Source organism: Acomys minous (genome assembly GCF_964271855.1).
Source record: "Acomys minous genome assembly, chromosome: 5".
Classification (NCBI taxonomy): domain Eukaryota; kingdom Metazoa; phylum Chordata; class Mammalia; order Rodentia; family Muridae; genus Acomys; species Acomys minous.
In genome coordinates, this window is record NC_140494.1 from 45,686,988 (window position 1) to 45,706,011 (window position 19,024).

Sequence of the window (19,024 nt, forward strand, 5' to 3'; positions counted from 1 at the left end):
CGGGGGAGGATGTCTGTGCCTACATCCTCCCAGAACAATAGTGAAGCATTTGCTACCCAATTCCAAGTCTCAAAGCTTCTTAAGGCTTACGTGATGGGCATGCTTACTGAAAGCAATGTGTGTGTGTGTGTGTGTGTGTGTGTGTGTGTGTGTGTGTGTGTGTGTGTGTGAATATTTGACATTCTTATTTACTGCTGGTGCAAAGTGTTGGTATCTTAGCTACATTCTGGGATGACAATATTAGATTGATTAAGGAGGCTGAACTGCGACTGCAAGGGACAGCCTCTGTATAGCTCCATACACATGTTTCCAATGATATACACTTTGGCAGCTCCTCAGCTCAGCCCTTGTAGAATGAAAGCCACCATGGCCTTTGTAATAGAATATATGCATGTATGTATGTATGTATGTATGTATGTATGTATGTATGTATGCACATATGTAATAGAATGGGCATGGGGATGTTCCAGTAAAACTTTGAGGGATATAGTTAGACCATTCTTGTTCTGGGACAAAGCCTTTCTTCTACAGTTAAAGAAAAAAGAGCCAAGTGTGGTGGTCCATGCCTGCCTTTAATTCCAGCACTCAGGAGGCAGAGGCAGGTGGATCACTGTGAGTTCGAGGCCAGCCTGGTTTACAAAGGGAGTCCAGGACAGCCAAGGATACATAGAGAAACCCTGTCTCAAAAAACCAAAAAGAAAGAAACAGAAAAGAGAGAGAGAGAGAGAGAGAGAGAGAGAGAGAGAGAGAGAGAGAGAGAAAAGAAAAAAGATTTGAAACCCAGTGAGCAAGTTCTAGAATGAAGTTTAGAAGCCAGACATCCATACTATTAGAAGTCTCCCTGCTGTATTCTGCCAATTCATGTTCAATTCCTTCTGTCATCTTTTATAAAAATTAAAAAAAATTAAAACACTAAAAAAGATGGTCCAAACTTCTAGCCATGTGACGTTGGTAAGCTGTATACTTGGTGTACCTCAGTCTGCAACACTAGAGAGACCTAGCACCTAGACACATCACTCACAGAGAGTCTGGGATTTAGTACCTCTTGCTTTTAATACTTATACACTAAAGTTCAGACTTGTAAGCGTCCACTTAGGGACAAGGATAGTGAAAATGTATTGATTGAGACTTTTGTTACCTAATTAGATGACATTTTAAAATCTCTAGACCAAGAAACAGCAAAGATTTGGAAATGACCTTAATAAAACACGAAGGTGTTGTTGAAGAAAGAATTCGCTGAGTACTAGTGACAAACTACCAAAGAGATGTAGTTTAGGTTACATTGCTATGGTTTGAAAGGGAAATGTCCGTAAGAGCTTGAGTACACAGGCCCATTTTAGGGGACCATGGAACATTTAGGACATAGCATCTTACTGGGAAAAGTGGGTCAGTGGTGGTGGACTTTACAAGTCATTGCCTGGACCAGCTGTCTGCTTCTTGGTATGTCAAGACATGAGCAAGTAGCCTCCCTCTGCCGACTGCACAGATAAGAGCTGGCCCTGTGCTTACGCATTACCCGTGGTAATGGGCCATATCCTCTGAACTGTGAACCAAAATAACCTATACCTCCCTTAAGCTGTTTCCTGTCAGGCACTGGGTCAGAGCAAAGAGGAAGTAATGAATGCACACACACAAATTTGTGTTCCTCCTGCCTCCCAGCTTGCATGTTGAAACTCTAGTGAAGTGGTGTCTTTGGGAGGTACTGTCACAGGGTTAATTTACATCCTAGGGGTGGAATCTTCATAACGGGATTAATGCCATTAGTAGAGGAGCCTGCAGAGAACGTGGCTCTTCTTTCTCTGCTCCTGGCCATGTGACAATACGAGAAGATGAGGCTCCTACTGACACATCCAAAAAGGCACCCTCCTGAAACTCCATGCCTAGTAGAGAGTACCTTGGACTTAGTCACCAGAACTGTGAGAAATAAACGGCTGCCTGGACGCCATCTAGGCTCAAGAGACAACCCAGAGGTCCAGTTGTGGATCCCAAGCCAGGTGTCACCACTTATACACAGGCAAATGCCTGGCAAGTTCCCACACCTCTACAAGCAAGCTGTTCATTGTAAAAGGCAGAAAATGGAAGACCAGCCAAGTGAGGCAGTTGTCAGCTGTGTACATGGGGCAGCAAGGTTAGGCACCACAGTCAACATTGCTGCTGTTTAGATTGTCATAAGATGTTAAACGTACTAACACAATTACTATTAACTAAATGAACACTCTTCACAGACTTGGTCCTGTGGGAGAAAACCAAAACCAAAACCAAACTTGAGCGTGAGGAGCATTGAACAGATTCGTTCCCTTCCTGTATTCTTTTGACAAGCATGGTTTGTAACTGGAATGTCATCAGCAAATAACGTTTTTAGTCTGTTTCTGTTGTTGAACTGAGGTGGAAAACCAGAGACACACAAGGTATTTGAAGGGATGACGGGTCCATGATAAAAGTGTCAAGGGTTGGGAGATATTATCTGAGGGCAAAGCAGGCTCAGGGAGGTCTCATGACCATCTTTGGGAAAATGAGAAATCCCAGTATGGTCAGTGTATGCCAGGTTTTCATCAGTTTTGCGGAAGACCAAATTAGTGGGCGAGGACTTGGATAACAGAGGAGGAGTCTCACGCTCAGAGCCTGTTTTCAGTGCAGTAGCTATAAACTGTATCTGGAGGTTGTCAAGGGAGGAGATGGCATCCAGAGGGACTAAGAACAATAAAAACACCCCATTAAGAGAATTTCCAAGGTCTCTTGCAGGTCAATACGTTAGTTATTCTTGAGATCTCATTTTAGGAAAAGAATATAAAAAAAAACCCACCGGATTTTCTAAATTTCATTGTAATAGAGACAAACCAGTCTTTGTTGCTGATACCTCATTTCTTTATCCACTCCTTGGTTCAAGGGACTCCCTCTGGCTCTGGCTCCTTGGCTCCATGATAAGCCTGAATTTCCTTTCCACTCAGTCTTTATGAATACTGGAGACCAACAGACCTCTCTTCCCATTCATTCTGTCTCTTCTGTCCTCTTGGGACTCATTCTTATGTGTCACTCAGAGACACTTGACTCCTCCCTCTCTTCTCTATATTATGTACCTAAAGAGATTTGGTTCTCACCTTGTGATTCCTATTCACGAGTCCTTGAATCAGCCAAGGGATGCCTCAGCAGGTCTGTTCACCTGTCATCACAGCACTTACAGCTCATAGGCTGTAGGATATTTGCATTTTGCCACACACACACTTTCCCAACAGGTATGTCGGAGGTATGTTTTCTGCCTGTGAAGCTGTATGTATATCACTTTGGATCTGCATGCTGAAGTTCATCCTGAAATTGTACCACTGTTAAACACAGCACAATGTGGTATATGATATAGGATACACGAGCAATTACTCACCGGACAAAACTGATGCTTTCTCTGTTTTGTACTTAGCCTGTGGGCTAAGAATGCTATTTACATTTTGAAGCATTTGGAAACACTTTCAACTTTAAGCCAAGGGAGAAACTAAGCCATGTTGCACAAATTAGCAGAAAGGCATACAGAGAGATACAAGGGAGAAAGCCCTGCCTCACTTCTGGGAAGAAATGTCTAGAAATGGGAATTATCATGTGAGGGAATTATGCAATCCTCACGCTAAGCATTGATTACATTTGCAAGTACTTTTCTAAGACTCAAGTGGCATGCATGGTGGGGTGGATGAGAATGCTCCCATAGGCTCAGATATTTGAATGGTAAATTCTCAATTGGTTAAAGTTTTGGGGAAGGATTAGGAGGTGTGGCCTTGTTGGAGGAGTCCTGTCAATGGCAGGGTGACCTTTGAGGTTTCAAAAGTCCACATCATTCTCAGTTAGCTATTTCACCACCAGGGCTCTTAGCTACTGCTCCACTGTCATGTCTACCTGCTGCTGCCATGCCCCAACCATGAACATGGATTGATGCTCCGAAACTGTAAACCCCCAATAAGCTATTTCTTCTATAAGCTCCCTTGGTCATGATGTCATGACAGAGGATATGCAAACAGTTCATTTTTTAAAAATGTGGTTCATATATGAACTGTACAATGGACCAGGGTCTAAGACACAATGGTCACACAATCTCATAACCTACACACTGGTATCTTCCACAAGTACCAGTGTCTAACAATGATAACATTTCTGTCGAATTTAAGACACATTCTCTAGAGACCCACTGGGTTCCAGGTTCCAGTATGCAAAGAAAAGGTCCCAGACTATTGATCTTTGCAGTTGAATGAACAAGAAGAAAAACATACTCAATAAGCTTGTTCTGGGTTATCAAAACAGGAGGCCATATGACCCAGCAATAGAATATTTGTATGTAAATCTGCATAGAGTACTATTTATGTCGTTTGAAGTGGACGCAACATTTTTCTCTTATCCACTGATACGGATGAGTGGTGAGCACAAAGTGGCAAAGATGCACTCCTATAACTCAACTACGGAAGCGGGATGAGGCTCTGCACACGCCTCCCTGTGGATGAGCTTTGGAAACATGATAAGGAAAACAAAACAGACACAAAAAAAGAGCATGGGTTCTATGATTCCATCCAAACAAAATATCCAGAAGAGGTCAATCCGCAGAGACAGGAAGCAAAGCAGTTGTCAGGGACCACGAGAGGAGGAGCGCAGATGATGCCTAAGTGGGATCAGGCTTACTTTTGACATCATAATAGTACTGTGGAGGGAGAGGTGGTGGCTGCACAACATTGTAGTGCACTAATGCCATTGAAGTGTAAACATTAACGTGGTTAGTTTTACCTTGTGCAAACTTAAATTTAGCAATAACAGCAAAAGAAGAGAAAAAAAGAATGAACCTAAATTGTCAGAAAGTATTTTTACAACTAGTAGTTGCTATTAATATGTGTTTTCCAGGGGCCAGGAAACTCCTAGGAGTGACACACTGTGTGGTTCACCCCACGCAACCACTCCATTAACCTGGCTAGGAGAACACTGTCAGTATTAGCAAGTTCGAGGATGGAGACACCAAAGGTTACAGAAATCAAATGATGTGTCCAGTGTCATATAGTCTGAAAGAGGCCAGGGCGAGTTCACATTCAGGGAGACTCAGGCTCAGCTGTGATCCCTAGTCCTGATCATTCCTTAACTTGAACTCTTGCTCCTTCACCTGTCTCTGTCTCCTAGTGATCTTCCCCAGACATCCTCCCTTCCCGGACTGCCTTGTGAGTCTAGACCTCAAAGGCTGTAGGAAGGGTAGGCTTCTCTGTCATCTGTTGACCCCAGGCTTTCTGCGTATTGTTTGTGGAGCAGTCTGACTTCTGGGTCTTTGGTGGCAGGCTTCTCTGAGTTCTAGGTCTTCAGCGGCAGGCGTCTTGTCTGCTCCTGGGTGAGCTTTCTACTCCACACCCACCCTGATTTTTAGGTGTCACAGATAAACGTCATGGATCTTGAGTCTTCTTTTATCTTCCACTTATCAGCCTTGCTTTCTACAAACGCGTTCTCCTTTTTGTCTGCTTTTATGTCAAAATCGGCATAATGGCAGTTGATTCTTTCTGTCTTTGATTCTTCTCTTTCTGTCCTCAAGTTTTCTCTTTCTTTGCTTTCTAAACATTCCCCAGTGAGGCTTCATCCAAGCCCTGATTTAGGCCTGCAAGGGTCTCCACTGTCCTGGTGTGCAGATATCATGGTTTCCACTCAACTCTCACGTCACCTCCCGCCTCAGCAGCACTTCACACCATCCTTCCTGTTGAACATGACGTGGACAATTCCTTTCCTCTTTGTTTTACTTCTTCCTCAGCCTCTGTTGCCACTTTTATTTATCTTCTATAACCTGTCAGGTTGGAGGGTCCCCTGGCCTAGAGTGTCAGGTTGGAGGGTCCCCTGCACCAGAGTGTACCCTTAAAACTTCTTTCTTGTCCCACTTCCTTACTGACGTTCACTTTTTTTCAAGTGTGACCTGAATACTAAGAAATTGGCTGGCATCAATTCCAGCTTTATGTTTTCAAGCAATGGCGTGTTTATTAACATGTTTAAAGTCAAGTACAATGTGTGTTTTTAACCACAGCGTCTAATTATGCAGATGCTGCTTGTTTAAGAAGCAATTTGATGCTTTTTTATATTGTAGACGTTGTCATGAATTCTGTCTGTCCTGCATCCACGCCCTTGAAATGTGACAGTGGAGACCAAGATGGAGTCCATGAGTGTTCAACCCTATACAAGGCATCTTTATCAACCTCCTCCCAGCCATCAAAGCTCAGGGAATGTTGCAAGATGAGGCAGAAAGAATGTAAGCATCAAAGGATATTGAAGAGTTCAGTAAAGTGTTATATTTTGGGTATGAAATGGCTATCGCACTCTGAACACAGAGAAGCTCTGGTTACCTGCACAACATCAAGCCAGTTGAAATTCTGGCTTAGGTCGGGGAAGTGGTACCCAGATCCCATTCCACTCTGAAGCACTAGGGGTAGCAGATAGTTCCTGGGAGAGAGAAAGTTACTCTTTACTAAAGATTTAGCCACTGATAAGTCTCCCATGCTCTATTAGACAGCCTCACACCCAGACTCCTACGGGCAGCACTCACTGGACTCTGTAGGTTATCCGTCTCCCTAGCCACTCCCCCAAAAGACATGAAGTTGGGAGGGGGACACGTTGGGGGGAGCTGAAGATGGAAACTGGGATGGATATGCTTATATTGCATATACACATAGATAACTCTCAAGAATAAAGATAAATTACAATAAAATGAAGAAGCTGGAGAGATGACTCAGTGGCTAAGAGCACTTGCTGCCCTTGCAGAGGACGTGGCTCACTTCCCAGCCCTCACATGGAGCTCACAGCCATCTCTAACCCCAGTTCCATGGGGTTCAGTGCCTCCCTCTGGCCTCAGTGGGAACTGCATGCACTTATGTGTTGCACATACATATATAAAGACAGACACTCACATAAAAATAAATCTTTGGCCAGATAGGATAGTTTTACAATCAAGTTTAGTTGGTTAGGGGATAAGATCTTTTTAAATCAAGATAAAGAAGTTAAGTTCTTAGAGTTGAGATAGGATAGATATTGAATTTCATTCCAAAATTTGGACCCAACAAGACAGGAAAGACATTTTCTTCAAGCTGGACAAATACAAATAGCCAAACCACTATGACCGTAACATTTATAGAACTAATGATTGTCATATGGTTCTCCCTGCTGTGTGTAGTTTGTTTTATACATGTGTGATAAAATAAATGTATTTAAAAACAAAACAAAACAAAAACAGTAGAGATGATATTGAGGCTAGGTCTCCTGGCAGCCTGGGATTTATTTTAATACTGGTCTGGGCCTCATAGGACTTTGCAATATTTGATATCTCTTTCTCTTTTTCCTCCTTCCGGGCTCCTCTCTATGAACCGGGACATCTATAGGATGAGCTGCCATGTGGGAGACAAGTGAGGTACTGTACTCAGTAACCAGGCACCTGCCAAGTGTGTAGATGCAACTGATGGGAATCAATCAACACTGAGAGAAGTCATCTACTGACTATATCACAAGCAGCTGAACAACTATACCCAAGGGACCAAACTACAACAGCAGAAGAATCACACAGCCAGGCCCAACCCAATTTATTGGCTGATGAGTGATAAATAAAATCTTCAATCTTCCTCCTTTTTTGACTCATTTATTGAATTATATTTTAAAATATTTTGTCACAATTATATAAATTATCTTGTTTTATAATTTGAATTAGAAGTAAATTAACTTTAAAAGTATTGCAATTTCCAGCCTCATGTACAAGGGTAACTTCTTGTGCTATGTTATTATGTTATCCCTGGGAACTATGTTTAGTTATTTAAAAAAAAAACTTGTATTTTTAAGAGCCCAAAGCAAAAGAGCTACAAAGCAAACCCTCATAGTTAGGTATAATGACAGCTGAGTTTTGATGTCTTTTAATCTAGGTACATTTCAAATGCAGAAAAAAAAAATCAAAGTCACAAGAACAAAAAAGAAATCTAGTTCATCCCATCATGCCTCACCTACTACCTGCCTAAGCATGTCACCCCCCAAACGCTGAAATGTTTAAATTAAAAGGAGCTTATCATTCATCCAACAGAAAACGTTTTAAACACCGCAAATGCTCTTTGGGACAATATTGACCAGAGTGCACTTTAGGACATCTCTTATACCACAAGAAAGAAAGTTAGAGACCTCTGACCAGTAATGGTGTGATGGACACAGTCTACACTCTCTATAATGCATGCATAACTTGGGACATTAAAAGTGTGTTTTCCACACCACCAAACCAAACAACCCAATTGAGAAATGGGGCTTGGAACTAAACAGAGAATTCTCAACAGGGGAATATCAAATGGCTGAGAAACACTTAAAGAAATGCTCAACCTCCTTAATCATCATGGAAATGCAAATCAAAACAACTCTGAGATTCCATCTTACACCCATCAGAATGGCTAAGATCAAAAATTCAAGCGACACCACATGCTGGCGAGGATGTGGGGAGAAAGGAACACTCCTTCACTGCTGGTGGGAATGCAAACTAGTACAACCACTTTGGAAATCTATCTGGTGCTATCTCAGAAAAATGGGAATAGGGCTTCCTCAAGACCCAGCTATTCCACTCCTTGGAATATACCCAGAATATGCTCCATCGCACAACAAAAAAATTTGCTCAACCATGTTCATAGCAGCCTTATTCATAATAGCCAGAACATGGAAACAGCCTAAGTGTCCATCAGTAGAAGAATGGATAAAGAAACTGTGGTACATATACACTATGGAATACTATTCAGCTATTAAAAACAAGGAATTCCCGAAATTTGTGGATAAATGGATTGAGCTAGAAATGATCATAATGAGTGAGTTAACCCAGAAGCAGAAAGACTCAAATGGTATATACTCACTTATATCTGCATATTAGCCCAAGGGGCATGTCCCACGAAAGCCTTCACTTACCAGGAAACTGAGACAGAGGGGAGGACATTCTAGTGGGACTCTAGATGAGAGAAACATGGGAGAGTGGCAAAGTAGAAGGATCCAGAGGGTCCTAGAAACCTACAAGTAGAACATTATGATAGGCAGATTTGGGCCCAGGGGTCCCGCTCAAACTAAGGCACCAGCCAAGGACAATACAGGTGGTAAACCTTAAACCCCTACCCAGATCTAGCCAATGGTAAGAGCATTCTCCACAGTAGAGTGGAGAGTGGGATATTACTTTCTCACATACTCTGGTGCCTCACCTTTGACCATGTCCCCTGGAGGGGGAGACCTGGTGGCACTCAGAGGAAGGACAGCAGGTTACCAAGAAGAGACTTGATACCCTATGAGCATATACAGGGGGAGGTAATCCCCCTCAGGAACAGTCATAGGGGAGGGGAATAAGGGGAAAATGGGAGGGAGGGAAGAATGGGAGGATACAAGGGATGGGATAACCATTGAGATGTAACAAGAATAAATTAATTTAAAAAAGGAAAAAAAAAGTGTGTTTTCCTAGCAACATGTACAAAAGCTGCCATGGCCAAAAGGAACAAAGGTTTAAGAATAAGATACACACACACACACACACACACACACACACACACACACACACAGACACACACACGCGCGCACGCACGCACACACACACACACGCATGCACGCACACACGCACGCATGCACGCACGCACGCACGCACGTGCACACCAGCTACTTTTAAGTGCCTATATTGCAGAAAACTAATCCTCTCTTAGTCTAGCCATGATTTTACAAAGTGTCACTGGTTCTCTACGGGTCTTTGCAATGAAAATACTTCCCTCCCCTTTAGGAAAACAGAGTGTTTGCCTCTAAAGTCTGCCTTTTATCTTTATTAAATCTAGAAGCAAAAATGAAAAATATGTCACTTTTCTTTTGAAGTTTAAAACAATTTGCTTTGGCTGGTGGAGAGAATATTTTCTCATAGACAGTATTACTCTTATTGTAAGGTAAATGAAATGAGATGTGTTTTGAAATGCCAGCACCCCCTCCAAAGAAAACCAGTTTCACAAGACACACACGAAATACCCACCCCTTCTGTTCACATTAAGGTAGCATAGATGGTAATTGTGAGAGTGTGCGTATGGATGTGTGATGTTTTAGTGATGAAATCAAAGTGTTCCATTAGAAAAACATTCACATGCTGTTATTTTAACAATGGAGCTAAGCAACATCTTACAGCAAATGAGAGGCGTTTACATAGCCAACCACGACCACTGCCAACCGTGGTCTGTCTGCTAGTAGCCAGTCACTAATGAGACGTCATTTTCCCTTATTTTTCCTGTGGGTTGGTGTAACACTAATCTGAAGTTAACCTTATCCTTTTCAAAGCATGAGCTGCGAGGAAAGACTTCTTGCTGACCCTGAGACCTAGGCCACTGTGTAGATTTATAGCCATCTCTTCAAAATAAGGCTGCTTTACCAATAGTAGAAATGGCATAAATCACAAATCTGAGTATAAGTAAGTTGAGACTTACTTCTTTGGACACAGACTTGTGTGCTTTTGGCTGCTTTCTACATAAACATGGACACTCTTCGTAAAATGTCACTCATTCGAAGTATTGAGTACCCATTTTTGGTCTAGAGGTTACTTTCTCAGAGCCTGGAGATGAAGGTGCAGTTGTAACAGGGTCTGTGACCTATGACCTTGTTGCTCTCTCTCTCCCTTTGAAGTGCATTTCCTCAAAATCCATCTTGCAGAAAGATCACCTTCACCATTTTGGGGCTTAGAAAATATCTTTGGAGTTTTAAGAGCAAATCTCCCTCTTGCCTTCTGTTCCCTTTTCTCTTCCTTCATTGTTCTTCCCCAAGGTAAGCCAGAAACGTCAAGGTGAAGTCTTCCCTTTCTGAGGCCATAGGGATCAGAGCAACACCCCCATCCCCCACCTCTGTTTTCCCAAAGCCCTCCTCGGCCTTTCCCTGTCTCGGAGCTGGCCCCAAAGAAACCTTGTCTTGTCCAATAGCAGAGTGTGTGACTCCCATCCTAGAAAGTGGTTGTCTAACTTTCGGGAGGAAGAGACGCTGCACTGAGAGGCGGAGGGGAATCTTAGCAGACAAGCCTTGCTAGCTTCCTATTCTCTCCCTGTCTGCTGCTGCCTGCGCACTAATGCCTGCCCTTGGCTGCGTTCAAGCATGAACTTTGACAAGTCACGCTGGTCGACAGGAAGGCTCTAGTATCGTGGAGGAGTGTAACTGAATAACTGTTATGTCACTGTTGCTGTACCTGGCTTCCTGTTAGGCATTCCGGACATACCTATTCCTGACTCTGCGTCCTCTCAGGGGAAAAAGCCAGGGACATTTCCTCATCATGACCTGCAGGGATTGCAGGTCTGTGTGGGACTTGGCTGTCGGCAACAGAATCTTACACACCTGAAGGGTTGAGGAAGCAACAGAGTGACTTAAGGCTGTAGACAATTTTAAAAAGATTTATTTATTATTGTCGGTGTGTGCTTACATGAGCCCATGGAAGGAGGTTAGCAGAGGCTGTTGCCCTGTAACAGGACACTTGTGGGCCACCATGGAAGTGGTGGTCACCAAACCAGGCTCTTTGCACAAGCAGTAAGCACTCCTAAGTGCTGAGCCGTCTCCAGTCCCAAGGCTGGACTTCGGAGAAAGCAGAGCTCCTAATGCAATGATTCATATTGAAAGGTTTTTTTTCCAGAGTTTCCTCTGGGCCCTTGGACCCACAGTCATAAGGGACTTCCTTTGTTTCAGGAAGTGTAGGACCTACCAGTCCAACACTCCTTTTTAATCTGTCTGCATTTTCCCTATTTTAACGCATGCTTGGTAGCTAGCCACAAGAACACATAAACACACCATGTCTGTGAACCCCTCCACTGCTGCACACCTGTGAAGGAAGGGTGTGGCTAGATTCAGTGGGAAGCACAGACTGAGTGCCCCCTGTGAGTAGAGTATGGGTCCTGGATGTAGTTGGCAGGCCTGTGTTGCCCGCAATGAGTCTGGCTCCCTTTGAGACTAAATATGTTTGCTCAGCAACGAATGCACCGAGCATCAGGACCTCTACACTCTCTTCGTATTTCAAAACAGAAAGGCCATAGGTCTACGAGTCCCATCAAAACCAAACTGAGTTAAATATCCTCTCTTTAAGGATGGAAAAGATAATTTAGGGACACTCTTGCTGGATACAGAACTTCTTTATTTTCAGGAGTTCTTGTGGTACCAAAATCTACACACTCACATTCTTTCTATAAAATGACACGTATGTGCCTATAACCATACACATTTTATAATACACTTTCCATTATCTCTAGGTTGCACATGACTCCTAGTACACTGTAAAATGCTACCTACATTGTACTATGTTGTATATGGAATAAAAATAAATGTAAAAGCAAGCCTGTACAACTGAGAACAAAGGCAAATTTCTCCTATGTATTCTCAATCAATCTGTGGATGTGGAGTGTACAGTAAGGTTGCAGATAGGCATTTGCTAGGGTAATGAATGCTATAATTTGTGGGGGTCACTTCTAGGCCTGTAAAATATACAGTTATTTATCCCCAGACTATCAGGATAAGGCCAGAACCTCTGTCACCTGGATCTTTATCCTCTCAGCTCTTCTCACATTCGCTGTTGCTATTCTGAAAGCTACATCTTTCCCTGGGAAAAGATAAGTCACAAACTGAGTTCTAACTTCTCATGATGAGGCAAACTCCTGACCTTCAGTACCTCGCACATGATGCTCACTCTGTTTCCTATAAGCTGCAGCATGGGACCAGGTTTGCCTTCATTCAGGGCCTATGTGGATGGCAGCTGGCAACTTGCTAAGGAGATTAAACACAAGTTGTTTGTTAATACCTTCGTCAATTTTCGGCCACTTTAACAAAATGCTTGAGACTAGGTGAATACATAACAGTTGGGAGGAAGTAGGGTGACAACAGTCTGATGCTGACACCTGCTCAGGGTCTGATGAAAGGAGCCCCTTCGCTGCTTCATGAGCTGGAACAGAGCATCACATCCTGTGACAGCAAACTCTGGTCCTTGCGCCTCTTCTTGCAAACCTTCTAGTCTCAACACTGGCCTCACCTTCTAAATGTCCCCCATCCAAATCCCATCAAACTATTTGGGAGGAACTATGCCCCAACATGTAATTTTGGGGTGCAAATTCAAATCACAGCACTTAGTATTTTGGGGGGCTGACGTCTGTGAAGAGGAAGGGAAGGACACAGGATTAAGAGAGGGAGAATTGGAGCTGTGACTCCATCCTGACGAAGGCTTCAGCTGAGATCAGAGGAAGCCTTGAGGCTGGGGCAGCCCTGAGAGGCTGATTCAGCCTGGTACACCTCAGTGTACTTTACTCTCTCAGACTCGGCATCCCGGCATCCCGGGGTGAAGTGGGAGTCTAAGACGGAGGAGGCAGGCACTGGAGGGTGTGGGTCTTTTAGCAGGAAGGATTTGTTCCTGAGGGGGACTCAGTGTGGTCATCTTCCCAGGATGCGCCTGTCTCCGTCTGAGCTGGTGATTATTAGTTCAAAATGTTCTACATTAACCGCATGTGCCTCAGAGAGCATAGGCTGAGTGCAGATTAGAAGTTGCTACCAAGCAGATTGCTCACTGAAAACAATCCTGGACGATAATAGTAACCTTTTAAAAGGTCACCCTGTTGGATGCCAGTGCTGTTTACTTTGATAGAAATTATAAGTTATAAGTGAAAATAGAGGCCTAGATATTTTTAAAAACACAGTAACACCAGAAATGGGTATAAATATTACTGGCTTCTTAACTTGAACATTTCCTCACATTTGTATATTGTGCATAGGTTTTAAAAAATTTTAAATATTACATGATATAAAGAATAAAGTTGTAGGCAGATAGTGGCATACATCTTTATTTTTTTTCCCCCTTGGGCTACTTTTACTTAATTATCAAGCATGAGTAGAACCATAAATAGAGGTATCAGAGATGGCTGAGAGAGAAGCCCATTCATGGTAGAAATATATAGCACATTTGCATTGGTCACATGTTGAATTCTAAGCACTTCTTTGACGCATGTATCACAGTCAGCGGGAGAGCATAATTCTTGGTCCTTCGCACCAGAAGTTCTGTATAGAAGCGCAACCATTGCTACTTCTGAGGCACTTCCCAGTGATGCCAATGTTTCTAGTGGGCGCATAGATGGATTCACTTTTAATAACGTGGGCAGTGCCCACGCTCCTGGTGAGAAGACTAAAGTAGGGAATCTCAGAAAATTTGGGATTCCTTTTTTTTTTTTTCTGTTAAAACCCTCCTTACCCTCTGAACTTTGAAGACTGCCTTTGTCTTAGTTATTTTCCCCCAATGGGCATTTTGAATGAGTGATACCAGCTTCTAGACTTGTCTGGATTTCTTTAATCCTCATCCCTCAGGGGACAGAGGCAGGCAGATCTCTGAGTTTGCAGCCAGCCTGATCTACAGACTGAGCTTCCGGATGACAAGGGCTACACAGAGATACCCTGTCTCAAACAAACAAACAAACAAACAAACAAACAAGAAAAAGGATAAACTCATCCCTACCTCTGAGACAGTCCTCAATCTCTGGTGCAGAGTCCTGGTCTGGAGCCAGCGTGCCAGCCCACTCTCTCCAGGCCAGTGTTACACACGCTGAGTAAGCAGGGGCCATGAGCTCCTTGCTTCACGCCAGAACTGTCTCAGAGGCAGCCCGTCTTCCCCCTAAGGTGTTGCTAAAGGACAGTTTCACACAGAAGTGAGGCTTGCTCAAACTGCGCGGCGTCTGGTTGTTGTTTCCTCCCCAGTCCATGCTCTTCTCTATGTCCCTTGGCTTGGCGTGTCTGGAACCTCCCGTCTTTTTCCTTATTAACCTTCCAAGGATCTGTGGGCCTCAGAGTGGGACTCCATTTTCTTGTTTAGGTTCATTCCAGTGAAGGTTGCTCCTTTTCCTACCTGAATCTAGGAGGGGATCGGGATTGCCCTCAGTCTCTTTCTTGTGCCAAGACACAGCTCCATTTCTCCTGTGAGAAAATCCTCTTGGTGTTGCCCACCTAACTGAACCTACCCTCCTACCCACTAAAGGGTTGCTGCCGTCTGCTGAACCTCTGATCGCTCATACAGTGGGAAGCCTTGGGGACTCGGCTCATGATCTCCATCACTTAGGTTGACGTCTGTGCCTTTTAAGGCCAATTGGACATGCATGTAGACAAGCCAAACAGTAGCCTCTGCTGTGTCTTTATCTCAGAGCCATCTGCATTTCTTTCTACTTCACTTTAACACCCTGGTCTCTTTATAACTCTTGAGTTTCTCATCTCTACACTAGTGTGACAGGACGCTTGACATTAGATACATTTACAACAAATGTATGTATGTATGTATGTATGTATGTATGTATGTATGTACATTACTCAAGATAAACAATTTGAAACAAGGGCTACTTTGGCTCATGGCTTCAGGTCATAGTTCTGTCTAGTAGCTTAGGCTCATGGTGATGCAGAAAGCAGAGGTGGGAGGCTACAAAGCAGATCGTCCTAAGGCATACCCCAGGTGATGTACTTCTTCCGACTAGGAGACCCATCACCTAAAGGACAGCCTAATAATCCATTAAGAAAATAAATCCACAAGTAGCTTAATCTATTCATAAGGTCAGAGCCACCATGGTCCAGTGACCTCTTAAAGACCCCTTTACAGTACTTTTGTAAGACAGTGCTGCTTTGGAGACAGTACTGCCTGGTTTTGTGTCAGCTTGACACAAGCTAGACTCATCAGAGAGAAAAGAAACTCAGTTGAGGAAACGCCTCCGTGAGATCCAGCTGTAAGGCATATTCAGAATTAGTGATCAATGGGGGGACGACCCAGTCCATTGTGGGCGGGGCTATCCATGGGCTGGTGGTTCTGGGTTCTACAAGAAAGCAGGCTGAGCAAGCTACTGGGAGCAAACTAGTAAAAAGCACACCTCCGTGGCCTCTGCATCAACTCCTGCCTCTAGGTTCCTGCCCCCATTTGACTTCCTGTCCTGACTGTCTTCAGTGATGAGCAGCAATGTGGAAATGTAAGCCAAATAAACCCTTTTCCTCCCCAACGTTGCTTATCGGTCCTGGTGTTTCATTGCAGCAATAGAAACCCTGAGTAAGACAGAGACCAAACAAACCTTTGAAGCATGAACTTCTGGGGGGGATATGTAAGATTCTCACCCCAGCTCCAAACAGCTTCATCTCTGAAGAACTACAGCAGCAGAAGCTGTGCTTTGGGTGTATCCCCTAAGAAGGAGCCTTTGAATACAGGGAAGTAACATGACCATTAGTCCTGCTAGGAGTGGGTGGAGTATTGAGACAATGGAGGGAAATAAACTACTGGGGGTGGGGAGCACAATGCCAAGCAAGTTCTGAACTGCGGGCAGCTGTCTCTGGGAGACAGAGAGCTGGGGAACTCCAGGAGACAAGAGGAAACATCCCAGACTTAGCTCACCATGGGGGGGGGGGGGCAGTGATGGGGCAGAGGGAGCTATCCATTTGTGTCCACTAGGGTTGCTTCTTGGAGTGGATCTGCCCAGGGCTTGTGATCTGTGTGAGAGTTGAGTCAAGAGGCGATGACAGCTTGGCCTGAGCAGGGTACAGTAGCAGGAGCTGCTGTAGGGGTGTGGCCACCCTCACCTCATTCTCTTCACCTTTTGTTTCAGCTCTTTCAACCATTCACCTTCTTCTGAGGCCTCTGATGGCTTGACTCATCCATTTCCAGCAAAACATGGGACTCTCGAAGGCCAAATTCATACCATGTGGCGTCTGAACCCCAAACACAGAACATTTTCTCTTGGGCTGCTTTAACTTCATTGTTTTCTTATGTTTTTGTTTTCCTCTTAAAAAACAAACCCCCAAAAAAACCACAATTGAAGATCTCCCAGCTAAACTCAGACTATCGTGGTGAGAAATAATTGCCTGGCCAGGCAAACCGGTGCCACTACAAATTGATGGGAGTCTGCCGTCTACTGCCTCGTTTTTCTTTCTTGTTCATCACCTGTCCCTTTAACAACTGTCAGGTGCTCATTTAGCCTTTCCTCCTCTCTCCAGCATCTTCCTTGACTTTTAGTCCTTTCACGCTGATGACGTAGCCACCTGGCTGGTGAGAAGTCCCTTTGTTTACCCTGTCTCTCTTCTTCCTTATTCCCCAGCGCTCCCCATGCTGGACCTCCACAAAACCTATCCCGACCATCATCGGTCTTCTCGACACTAGGCTTGCACATTCTTCTTTGCAGAAAGTACCACTCCCCATATTTTGTTCTACAAAAATATCTCAGTTTTTCCCCCTACCTTTCTGGCCTTTCTTCTCTTTTTAGGCCCATTTTCTTCATCTATACCCTGAGTCCTTGAATGCTACAGGTTTCTGTTGTGGTCTCCTTTCCTCTGTATTTTATCTTTTTTGTTTTGTTTTGTTTTTGTATGTTTTTAAAATTTTTATTTTATTAACTCATTCAGATTATATCTCAATTGTTATCCCCCTCTGTATTTTATCTTTACACAATATTATCTCCTCCTCACAGGAGGAGGAGATATGTGCACAGTTCAGACTTAGCCTTGGAGATCTAGACTCAGAGCATCTGAGTCCTGGATGGACTCTACTCCCGAATGTTTCATGGATTCAGTAAGATTAACATACCCAGATGAAAATGGATGCTCTTCATTCCAGCTCAGGTCCATTTCCAGGATGTGTCCTCTTGATGATCCATCCAGTTGATGCAGATCCAAAATCTCTGAGCCAGGCTCAGTATCCCTTAGCCTATAGGATGCCACTGCTTGAAGGTCTTTCAAAATATATAATATTTTAATTAATTCCTTGAAAATGTCAAAGATGAGTACAATATAAGTTGATTATATTCACTCCCACATCCTCCTCCTGACTCCTCCAAAATCTACCTGCTCCCTCTAAACTTCAGGTCCTATTTTAAATCCACCAAGTCCAATTTGTGCTGCACATATACTTCTGGGCTTAGGGCATTCCAATGCAGCCTGTTTCACCTACAAGGCCCCAAATCCTTAAAGGAAACTAACTCCCTTGCCAAGAACTCACCAAGTGTCAACAGCTTCTCATCTAGGGGTGGAGCTTATGAACCCCTCCCTGACCAATGCTAGAGTGTTAACTGGCTGGAGCTGGTGCAGAGCTTAAGCAGGCAACCATGGCTGCTATGACCTCATGAGGGCATAGCTCTTCTCATGCCCAGAAGACACTGTTTTGTTCTGGTCCTCTTCTACCTCCGACTCTTACACTCTTTCTACTCCCCGTAACACAGTGGTTCCTGAGCTTTTGGGGGGCAGGGGTGTGCTGCAGAAGTACCATTTGTGGTTGTGCCTTCTGCAGACACTTATTTACTATACTTTCGCCAATTGTGAGTTTCTGTGTTAGTCACCACCCACTGCATAAAGAAATGTCTCTCATTAGCCCCGACAGCTGCTCTAGTCTACAGGTAGACAGATGCTAATTTAGAGTGCAATTTGGTATTATAATTTATTTAGCAAGGTAATAGTAGTAGGTCCATCTCTGTGGCTTGTGAGCCCCCTGCCCAGATTGGCAGACTTACAGTACCAGGCATGCTTTTCACTTGTGATGCAGACCTTAAATTCAATTAGAAAGCGGTTGGTTATTCTCATAACATTTGTGCTACCATTGTCCACAGTGATCTTTACTAGAATTCACTGGAGTCAGATCTGGGTTAGAATGTTCATGACTTTTCTCCCGAAAAGCAACATGCATAGTACCTTCCAACACTATGAAGCTAATTAGCAGTGGGGAAGCTGCCCGGTTGGCACAACTTATTTCTCACGTTTTATGACTAGAGTGTATGGTATCTTTAACAATAAGGTCTTACCATAATATTCTTGTGGAAAAGTGAGAGTAAATACAATAGCTTGTATTGTTTTGGGGGCCTCTAGGATAGTCATGATTAACAGCTGGAAGGATGGTATCTCACACCTATCACTGAGCTTTTTATTTTATAAGCAGTGGTTTCTAGGAAGAGAATTATACCCTATGTAGGGTAATTCCACATAAACTCTTTTATATGAACACACACACACACACACACACACACACACACACACACACACACACACATATGAACACCTG

The 19,024-nt window shown here is 43.7% G+C and overlaps 1 long non-coding RNA gene across 1 annotated transcript in view; it reads right to left on the reverse strand.

Moving 5' to 3' along the window:
- LOC311597400 overlaps nucleotides 1-19,024 on the reverse strand; it is an 81,093-nt gene that overhangs the window by 4,026 nt on the left and 58,043 nt on the right. The window contains exon 4 of the long non-coding RNA XR_014779214.1: nucleotides 17,561-17,705. This is a non-coding gene — a long non-coding RNA (uncharacterized lncRNA). The remainder of the gene's footprint in view (nucleotides 1-17,560; nucleotides 17,706-19,024) is intronic.